This window comes from Ranitomeya variabilis, chromosome 6 (assembly GCF_051348905.1).
Source record: "Ranitomeya variabilis isolate aRanVar5 chromosome 6, aRanVar5.hap1, whole genome shotgun sequence".
NCBI classification, from domain to species: Eukaryota; Metazoa; Chordata; class Amphibia; order Anura; family Dendrobatidae; genus Ranitomeya; species Ranitomeya variabilis.
The window spans coordinates 44747346-44759202 of NC_135237.1; positions in this window are offsets into that span (position 1 = coordinate 44747346).

Consider the following 11857-nt stretch of genomic DNA (forward strand, 5'->3'; position numbering starts at 1 on the left):
GAGAAAGATAAATCAATGCCCATCCTGGCACAGAACGCTCGCCAGAACCTAGACACAAATTGAGATCCCCTGTCAGAAACGATGTTTTCCGGGATACCATGTAAACGAACCACATTCTGAAAAAACAAAGGAACCAACTCCGATGAAGAAGGCAATTTGGGCAAGGGTACCAAATGAACCATCTTAGAAAAACGGTCACACACCACCCAAATGACGGACATCTTCTGAGAAACCGGGAGGTCCGAGATAAAGTCCATAGAGATGTGCGTCCACGGCCTCTTCGGAATAGGCAAGGACAACAACAATCCACTAGCCCGAGAACAGCAAGGCTTGGCCCAAGCACAAACATCACAAGACTGTACAAAAGTACGCACATCCCGAGACAGGGAAGGCCACCAGAAGGACCTGGCCACCAAATCTCTGGTACCAAAGATTCCAGGGTGGCCTGCCAACACAGAAGAATGAACCTCCGAGATGACTCTACTGGTCCACTCATCTGGAACAAACAGTCTCCCAGGCAGACAACGATCAGGCCTATCAGTCTGAAACTCCTGCAAAGCACGTCGCAAGTCTGGGGAGACAGCAGACAAAATCACCCCATCCTTAAGGATACCCGTAGGCTCAGAATCACCAGAAGAGTCAGGCTCAAAACTCCTAGAAAGGGCATCTGCCTTCACATTTTTCGAACCCGGCAAGTATGAAACCACAAAATTAAACCGGGAGAAAAACAATGACCAGAGCGCCTGTCTAGGATTCAGACGCCTGGCAGACTCAAGGTAAATCAGATTCTTGTGATCAGTCAAGACCACCACCTGATGTCTAGCACCCTCAAGCCAATGACGCCACTCCTCAAATGCCCACTTCATTGCCAAGAGCTCCCGATTACCGACATCATAATTTCGCTCGGCGGGCGAAAACTTTCGAGAGAAGAATGCACATGGTCTCATCACTGAGCAATCGGGACTTCTCTGCGACAAAACCGCACCCGCTCCAATCTCGGAAGCATCAACCTCGACCTGAAACGGGAGCGAAACATCAGGCTGGCGCAACACAGGGGCAGAAGAAAAGCGGCGCTTAAGCTCCCGAAAGGCCTCCACAGCCGCAGAGGACCAATTGGCAACATCAGCACCCTTCTTAGTCAAATCAGTCAGAGGCTTAGCAACACTTGAAAACCCAGTTATAAATCGACGATAGAAATTAGCAAAGCCCAAGAATTTCCGAAGACTCTTCAGGGAAGTAGGCTGCGTCCAATCACAAATGGCCCGAACCTTGACAGGATCCATCTCAATAGAAGAAGGGGAAAAAATGTACCCCAAAAAAGAGATCTTCTGAACCCCAAAAATACACTTAGAACCCTTTACAAACAAAGAATTGGCCCGCAAAACCTGAAAAACCTTCCTAACCTGTTGAACATGCGACTCCCAGTCATCCGAAAAAATCAAAATATCATCCAAATACACAATCATAAATTTATCCAGATATTTACGGAAAATATCGTGCATAAAGGACTGAAAGACTGAAGGGGCATTAGAAAGACCAAAAGGCATTACCAAATACTCAAAATGGCCCTCGGGCGTATTAAATGCAGTTTTCCACTCATCTCCCTGCTTAATCCGCACCAAATTATACGCACCCCGAAGATCAATCTTAGAGAACCACTTTGCCCCTTTAATACGAGCAAATAAATCAGTCAATAGTGGCAAAGGATACTGGTATTTGACTGTAATCTTATTCAACAGGCGATAATCAATGCAGGGTCTCAGGGAGCCATCTTTTTTACCCATGAAAAAAAAACCTGCTCCTAAAGGGGATGAGGATGGACGGATATGTCCCTTTTCCAAGGACTCCTTAATATACTCTCACATAGCAGCATGCTCAGGCACAGACAGATTAAACAAACGACCCTTAGGAAACTTGCTGCCAGGAATTAAGTCTATAGCACAATCGCAATCCCTGTGAGGGGGGAGAGAACTAAGTTTAGGCTCCTCAAAAACATCACAATAGTCAGACAAAAATGCTGGAACTTCAGAGGGAGTAGATGAAGCAATGGAAACCAAAGGTACTTCCCCATGAGCCCCCTGACATCCCCAGCTTAACACAGACATTGTTTTCCAGTCAAGGGCTGGATTATGAGTTTGCAACCATGGCAATCCAAGCACTAAGACATCATGCAAGTTATGCAACACAAGGAAGCGAATCACCTCCCGATGGTCAGGAGTCATACACATAGTCACTTGTGTCCAGTATTGTGGTTTATTCCTAGCCAATGGTGTGGAGTCGATACCCTTCAAAGGGATAGGAACTTCCAAAGGCTCTAGGCTAAACCCACAGCGCCTGGCAAAGGACCAATCCATAAGACTCAAGGAAGCGCCAGAATCCACATAGGCATCCACGGTAATAGATGATAATGAACAAATCAAAGTTACAGACAAAATAAACTTAGACTGTAAAGTGCCAATTGCAAAAGACTTATCAACCTTTTTTGTGCGTTTAGAGCATGCTGATATAACATGAGCAGAATCACCACAGTAGAAGCACAACCCATTTTTACGTCTATAATTCTGCCGTTCACTTCTGGACAGAATTCTATCACATTGCATATTCTCCGGTGCCTGCTCAGAAGACACCGCCAAATGGTGCACAGGTTTGCGCTCCCGTAAACGCCGATCAATCTGAATAGCCATAGTCATGGATTCATTCAGACCTGTGGACGTAGGAAACCCCACCATGACATCTTTAACGGCGTCAGAGAGACCTTCTCTGAAATTCGCCGCCAGGGCGCACTCATTCCACTGAGTAAGCACAGACCATTTTCGAAATTTTTGACAATATATTTCAGCTTCATCATGCCCTTGAGAGAGGGCTATCAAGGCTTTTTCAGCCTGAATCTCCAAATTAGGTTCCTCATAGAGCAACCCCAGTGCCAGAAAAAACGCATCCACATTGAGCAGCGCAGGATCCCCTGGTGCCAATGCAAATGCCCAATTCTGGGGGTCACCCCGCAACAAGGAAATAACAATTTTAACCTGCTGAGCGGGGTTTCCAGCGGAGCGAGATCTCAGAGAAAGATACAATTTACAATTGTGCTTAAAATTCAAAAAACGAGATCTATCTCCAGAAAAAAACTCAGGTATAGGAATCTTGGGTTCAGACATAGGAGCATGTATAACAAAGTCTTGGATATTTTGAACTTTAGAAGCAAGAGTATTCAGGTTTGAAGCTAAACTCTGGATATCCATTTCTCAACAGCTGAGATCTGAGCCATTCAGGGGTTAAGAGGAGAGAAAAAGGCAGCAGATTGAAATTATGGCTAGACTGAACTTCTGAGTAAAAAAAAAAAAAAAAGTGTCAGAAACTTCTTTTTTCTCTCTCTTTCTTCAGCCAATACCTTTAATACATTATGGCCGGCAATACTGTCATGATTCCCAATGGCAGGGACTTAGGCAAAAACGGACTAGCTCTAGGAAGATGGAATCTCAGATGACCGCGATGCTGAACCTAACACACAAATAATAGTAGCCGGGGGGCGTGCCTACGTTTTATCCCTAGACGTCTCGCACCAGCCGAAGATCTAGCTACCCCTAGTAGAGGAATACACAGACCTGGCTTGCCTCCAGGGAAACCCCAAAAGTGATAGTAGCCCCCCACATATAATAACGGTTAGGTAAGAGGAAAACACGTACGCAGTATGAATATAGGTTCAGCAAAGAGAGGCCCTCTGACTAGATAGCAGAAAATACAAAAGAGGACTTCGCGGTCACCTCAAAACCCTAATCAGCCATCCTGAAATTACTTTAACTCCGATATCAACTCATGACACCGGAGTAGTAATTTCAGATCACTAGAGCTTCCAGCAGCAAGAGTGAAAAATGCGTGCTGGACAAAACAAACACAAAAAATACAAAAGATCCAACTTAGCTGAATTGCAGACTTGGAGCAGGTAGCAAGCAACAGAGGTGCTCTGGTAACATTGATTGCCGGCACTAGAATGACTGAGAAGCCAAACTAAATAGGAAACTCCTAATTCCTGATGGGAACAGGTGCACTGGAAATAAAAGACAAAAGTAAGCCAGTACCACCAGAGGGAGCCAAAAACAGAATTCACAACAGATACCTGGATGCAGTTATCCTTCTTTGCCTCCAAATGTAACATCACTCTCCCTGAGAGGAAAGCAATACCACTGAGACGACCAGGACCCTGGGGCGCCGCAGAGGCTCACAATCTAAATTCCCTATCAGTATGTCTCTGGAGAGTGGGAGAAACCCAGAGAGTCTGGGGAAAACCCACACAAACATGGAGAGAACATACAAACTCATTGCAGATGTTGTCCTTGAGGGGATAAGAACCCATGACCCCAGCGCTGCAAGGCTGCAGTGCTAACCACTGAGCCACCGTTTACTATTCCTCTAGTGATAACCTCCTGCTGATAAAACTGTGATTTTCTGAAACCTATAGCAAGCAAGGGTGTAATTATCATGGTTGCAGAGGGTGCATTCTGGCCTATGCGGGAGGAGGGGCCCAGCAACACCAGCGACTATTTCAGCTGGATGTGCATCTGAGGACACACATTCAGATGAAATGTATTGTGGCGCAGATACATATCCAGCTCCCTGTACAGCAATACATACCGTCGGCCAATCAGAGGCCAGCAGCTGACATTGCCATGCCCGTCACAGGTGACGCACGGCATTCATTTGCCGCCTGTGGTCCAGGATGGCAGACATTATAACAGGAAGGGGTTCATGATAGGGGACATTATATCAGGAAGAGGCCATGATGGGGGACATTATAACAGGAAGGCTCCTGGATGTGGGAGATTATTACTGGAAGGGATCAGGATGGGGGACATTATACCAGGAAGGGACCCAGGATGGGGGACATTATACCAGGAAGGGTTCAGGGTAGGGGACATTATACCAGGAAGGGGTTCAGGATAGGGGACATTATACCAGGAAGAGGCCATGATGGGGGGCATTATACCAGGAAGGGCCCTGGATGTGGGAGATTATTACTGGAAGGGATCAGGATGGGTGACATTATACCAGGAAGGGACCCAGGATGGGGGACATTATACCAGGAAGGGGTTCAGGGTAGGGGACATTATACCAGGAAGGGGTTCAGGATAGGGGACATTATACCAGGAAGAGGCCATGATGGGGGGCATTATACCAGGAAGGGCCCTGGATGTGGGAGATTATTACTTGAAGGGGCCAGGAATGGGGGACATTATACCAGGAAGGCACCCAGGATGGGGTAGGGGACATTATACCAGGAAGGGGCCATGATGATGGACGTTATGCCAGGCAGGGCCCTAGATAGGGGACATTATTACTGGAAGGAGCCAGGATGGGGGACATTTTACCAGGAAGAGGCAGGATATGGGACATTATTAAATATCGGTGTGAAAATAAATGTCTTTTTAGGACCTAGAATGCTACAAGGGCCCATACATCTAACCAACATGCAGGTGGGAGCTCAATTTTGCACAGGGGCCCATCAGACTCTAGTTACGCCACTGCCAGTAAGTGACACATCGCTGGACTAGGGGTCTCAGATTCACGTTCACATAAAAAATATTATTTAAACAATATGTCAATTTCTGATAACACATTCCCTTTAAAGCCCCATCTATGTTATTGACAATCAATGCATGTGAACTTTACAATGATTTGGGCAGAAATGTGAAGGATCCCCTAGAACATGTCAGATTCACTTTCCTAGGTGGAGAGGTGTGCATCAGGCGAGTGCTGGATAGACCCATGAACATTTCGCTTCGGCCATAGCTGGAGAGACTGTGAACACTGATGAATAGTGTGAATAGTGGGGTCCCAAGAGAGGAAACCACACTATTATTATTAGGCTGGGAGGGTTACTATTAGTTTTGAGTTTTCAGCAGAAACCACTTGAAGGAGAGATGTAAAATAATCGCCGCACTATATTGAATTAGGATTCATTTGCACTGGTTCCTGAGAGATCCATTCTCACTTCTAATTGTAGCAACATGCAAGAGATGAAATCCCAGCAGAGAGAATAAGAAGAAAGTTTAGTTTGGGAAGTTTTTTTCTTGCTGCTTTTGTAGGGATTAAAGTTCATTTTCTTTGTATAAAAATCAAAAATAAGAGGGGCTCTTCTTCCCTGGTGATAGTGGGCCCTGAACCTGAGTGATTTAACACATTTGATGCCATGAAAAAATTATTGATCCCGACTTCCAATGTATGGAGTATTTCTGTTTTCTTGTGCAAATTGGAAAACCAGTGGAACAAGTTGTTCTAGTTTTATAGACCTTGGACTATGTTCACACGCACTGTTTTTTAGTAGCTTTTTTGGGGGAGTGCGGAATACATGTGTGATTTGTCTGCAGTAATAATAATAATAATATTAATAATAATAATATTTGTCTACAGTACATAATTAATAAAGGTAGTATTATTCACCAAAACCGCAGTAAAAGCGATGGTGTGTTTTTCTACTTTCTCGTTTCTTTCTGTGGGTGAAAATAAGCTGAAAGATTTGGCATTCTGCAGACTTAGAAAACGCTGCAGTTCTTAAATTCAGTCAGAAAAAAGCAAGCGTGTGCATGAGATTGATGTAATTACATAGATTTTTCTGGTGCTGTAAGAACAGCTTCTTATTTGAATAAAAAAGGCTGCAAAAATTCTGGGTGTGAACAGAACCTCATAGTTACTGGCCATCATTAGGGCTTAACTGTAATTTTAGGAGAGCTTGCAGCAGAATTTCTAATGGTAATATTTAAGACTGTGGACCCAGCTCTCTTCAGGTCATTGACCAGGTTCTCCGTCTAGTTCTGGACTGATTCCTGACCTTTCTCAGAATCATCCTTACCCCACGAGGTGCGATCTTGCATGGAACCCCAGACCAAAGAAGATTGACAGTCATCTTGTGTTTCTTCCATTTTCTAATAATTGTGCCAACAGTTGTTGCCTTCTCACCAAGCTGCTTGCCTATTGTCCTGTAGACCATCCCAGCCTTGTGCAGGTCTACAATTTTGTCCCTGGTGTCCTTAGACAGATCTTTGTTCTTGGCCATGGTGGAGAGGTTGGAGTGATTGAATGAGTGTGTGGACAGGTGTCTTTTATACAAGTAAAGTGTTCAAACAGATGCAATGAATACAGGTAATGAGTGCAGAGTAGGAGGCTTCTTAAAGAACAACTAACAGGTCTGTGAGAGCCAGAATTCTTGCTGGTTGGTAGGTGATCAAATACCTATTTCATGCAATAAAATGCAATTTAATTATAAAAGATTCATACAATGTGATTTTCTCTTTTTATTTATTTCTAGATTCTGTCTTTCACAATTGAAGCATACCTACGATAAAAATTACAGACCTCTCCATTGTTTGTTGGTGGGAAAACTTGCAAAATCGGCAGTGTATCAAATACTTATTTTCCTCACATATAATTTTCTAATGTCTAGTAGCCCATCCCAGCCTTGCGTAGGTCTACAATTTTTTTACCCTGGTGCCATTAGACAACTCTTTGGTCATGGCCATGGTGGAGAGGTTGGAGTGTAATTGATTGAGTGTGTGGGCAGGAGTCTTTTATACTGGTAACAAGTTCAAACAGATGCAATTAATACAGATAATGAGTGCAGAGTAGGCGGCTTCTTAGAAAAAACTAACAGGTTTGTGAGAGCCAGAATTATTTCTGGTTGGTAGGTAATTAAATACTTATTTAATGCAATAAAATGAAATTTAATTATTTAGAAATCATACAATGTGATTTTCTGTTTTTTTTATTTTTAGAATTTGACCCTCGCAGGAGAAGTGTACCTACAATAAAAATTACAGACCTCTCCATTCTTTGTAGGTGGGAAAATTTGCAAACTCAGCAGTGTATCAAATACTTATTTTCCCCACTGTTTATGTAAAAGTTGCTCACTACGTCTTAAAGGGAATCTGTCAGCAGGTTTTTGCTATTTAGTCTGAGAGCAGCATAATGTAGAAGCAGAGAGCCCAATTCCAGCAGTATATCACTTATTAGGCTGCTTGGTGATGTTTTGATAGAATCACAGTTTTCGCTACAATACATCTAGCAGTGCTATGAATGCTGAGCTGTGTATAGCCCCACCCACACCCCTGATTGGCAGTTTCCTGTGTAGACTGTACAAACTGCCAATCGACTGTACAAACTGCCAATCAGTGGTGGGGGCGGAGCTACACAGATTAGCTGGACTGCCTTGCACTCAAGAACTAGTTCTCTAGTGATAATCTCCTGCTGATAAAACAATGATTGTATTGAAACTACAGCACATAACCCATTAAATGAGACATCACTGGAATCAATGGCTCTGCCCCAGCATTATGCTGCTTTAAAATAAATAGCAAAAAAAAGCTGACGGATTTTGTTTAACCTTATCTTGCAGTTACTTTGTCGAGTGTGAATAACTGAAAATACTCTATATCATTTCAATTGTTTTACTAATTTATCAGAATCGCAGTCAGTACATATACGTGACCCAAGGTTAGAGAGGTACATACCCGCAGCAAAGAATTGCCTGGAAGCAGAACATCCAGCATAGTCCCCAGTGAGCAGGTGAATCATTATAAAGGGGTATAAGAAATTAGAGAAGTGTGCCTACTTTTTTCCAGAAATAGCGCCACTCTTGGACTGTGTCTAGTATTGCAGCTCAGATTGATTTTGGTAACAGACACATGAATAAGAATGGTGCTCTGCCAGGAAAAAAAAGAGAAAAGAGCCCTGCTCTTCTAACCTCATACAACCCCTTTGTAGGGCTGGATTGTGACTACACATGTTATGTCTAAGACATTATTATTACTACTTCCAGACAATTGCATATAAAGCTCTTGTTAATGGGTTCGTTGTCCTAAGCCGCAATTGTGCAAAAGTGTAAATATATAGAACTGTCCATTACCATAAGTAAATAAGCCTAAAAGACAAGCAGAAAACCTGCCTTGATCATTTCAGCGGCTGATAGACGAAGACTCATAAAAAGAGCCTCTAGGATTCCTGGTTGACATTGCAGAAGAATTATGTGCTTACTATTTTCTCAGCTGCACTCAGACATTTCCACGGGCAGATCTAAGCGAGTCTGCTGCGCTGTGATCCGCTGCTTGTCCTGTCTTGTAAGGAACAAGTGTAGTAAAGTTTATATAATCACAATGAACCTTTACTCCAAGGAACAAGGCGATATCAGCCCCCCAAGCACAGAAGAAGGACTGTAGATCTCTAGAGGAAATGGCATTGTTTGACCTCTAATTCATGGGCCATCCTCAGAATAGGCCATCAATGTACGATGGGTAAGGACGGACACCAGGGACCCCACTGATACCTCCTACACTACAGTACCTGGCTCATTGGGGGACATGGACCAAAAAGGACCCCTGTGCAAGAACAGTATATGGACAATCATAAACTATTCAAATCTAAAATGTCACCTGCTTTGGAAATGGAAGTGGCCCCCTTAGCTCTTGGGCCCCTGTGCAGGAATTGCTGTGGGTTTCACCCTGTGTACTTATGCAGCATCAAAACCGCAGCAGCCAGATGTTTCAGCATCGTAGATGGGATTTCTAGAAATCCCATGTCCACTATGCGTGCATAGTCGCTTGCGGATCACGCATGGACTCTGAGATGTGGTGAGTCTTTCAGGACTGCAGCATGTCAACTAGGCTCCGCAGCAGATTTGTAATCAATAGAATGTATTGGACGCTGTGAATCCGCACGGTTCAGTGAACACATGGGGGTTTAACTGCGATCAATAGAAGTAAAGAATCCATAGTCTCACTGCTCTTACAGTAAAGAATCCATAGTCTCACTGCTCTTACAGTAAAGAATCCGTAGTCTCACTACTCATACAGTAAAGAATCCATAATCTCACTACTCATACAGTAAAGAATCCATAGTCTCACTACTCATACAGTAAAGAATCCATAGTCTCACTGCTCTTACAGTAAATAATCCATAGTCTCACTACTCATACAGTAAAGAATCCATAGTCTCACTGCTCTTACAGTAAATAATCCATAGCCTCACTGCTCATACAGTAAAGAATCTTTAGTCTCACTGCTCATACAGTAAAGAATCCATGGTCTCACTACTTATACAGTAAAGAATCCATAGTCTCACTATTCATACAGTAAATAATCCATAGTCTCACTGCTCATACAGTAAAGAATCCATAGTCTCACTGCTCATACAGTAAAGAATCCATAGTCTCACTATTCATACAGTAAATAATCCATAGTCTCACTGCTCATACAGTAAAGAATCCATAGTCTCACTGCTCATACAGTAGAGAATCCATAGTCTCACTGCTCATACAGTAATGAATCCACAGTCTCACTGCTCGTACAGTAAATAATCCATAGTCTCACTGCTCGTACAGTAAAAAATCCATAGTCTCACTGCTCGTACAGTAAAGAATGCATAGTCTCACTACTCATACAGTAAAGAATCCATAGTCTCACTACTCATACAGTAAAGAATCCTTAGTCTCACTACTCATACAGTAAATAATCCATAGTCTCACTGTTCTTACTGTAAAGAATCCATAGTCTCATTACTCATACAGCAAATAATCCATAGCCTCACTACTCATACAGTAAAGAATCCATAGTCTCACTGCTCTTACAGTAAATAATCCATAGTTTCACTGCTCTTACAGTAGAGAATCCATAGTCTCACTGCTCTTACAGTAAAGTATCCATAGTTTCACTGCTCTTACAGTAAATAATCCATAGTCTCACTACTCATACAGTAAAGAATCCATAGTCCCACTACTCATACAGTAAAGAATCCATAGTCTCACTGCTCTTACAGTAAATAATCCATAGTCTCACTGCTCATACAGTAAAGAATCCATAGTCTCACTGCTCTTACAGTAAAGAATCCATAGTCTCACTACTCATACAGTAAAGAATCCATAGTCCCACTACTCATACAGTAAAGAATCCAGTCTCTCTGCTCTTACAGTAAAGAATCCATAGTCTCACTACTCATACAGTAAAGAATCCATAGTCCCACTACTCATACAGTAAAGAATCCATAGTCTCACTGCTCTTGCAGTAAAGAGTCCATAGTCTCACTGCTCATACAGTAAATAATCCATAGTCTCACTGCTCATACAGTAAAGTATCCATGGTCTCGCTGCTCTTATGGTAAAGAATCCATAGTCTCACTGCTCTTATGGTAAAGAATCCATAGTCTCACTGCTCTTGCAGTAAAGAGTCCATAGTCTCACTGCTCATACAGTAAATAATCCATAGTCTCACTGCTCATACAGTAAAGTATCCATAGTCTCTCTGCTCTTACAGCAAAGAGTCCATAGTCTCACTGCTCATACAGTAAATAATCCATAGTCCCACTACTCATACAGTAAAGAATCCATAGTCTCTCTGCTCTTACAGTAAAGAATCCATAGTCTCACTACTCATACAGTAAAGAATCCATAGTCCCACTACTCATACAGTAAAGAATCCATAGTCTCACTGCTCTTGCAGTAAAGAGTCCATAGTCTCACTGTTCATACAGTAAATAATCCATAGTCTCACTGCTCATACAGTAAAGTATCCATGGTCTCGCTGCTCTTATGGTAAAGAATCCATAGTCTCACTGCTCTTATGGTAAAGAATCCATAGTCTCACTGCTCTTGCAGTAAAGAGTCCATAGTCTCACTGCTCATACAGTAAATAATCCATAGTCTCACTGCTCATACAGTAAAGTATCCATGGTCTCGCTGCTCTTATGGTAAAGAATCCATAGTCTCACTGCTCTTGCAGTAAAGAGTCCATAGTCTCACTGCTCATACAGTAAAGTATCCATGGTCTCGCTGCATGTACAGTAAAGAATTGCTCCTTGTGATAATTAAACCCTCTTTCCT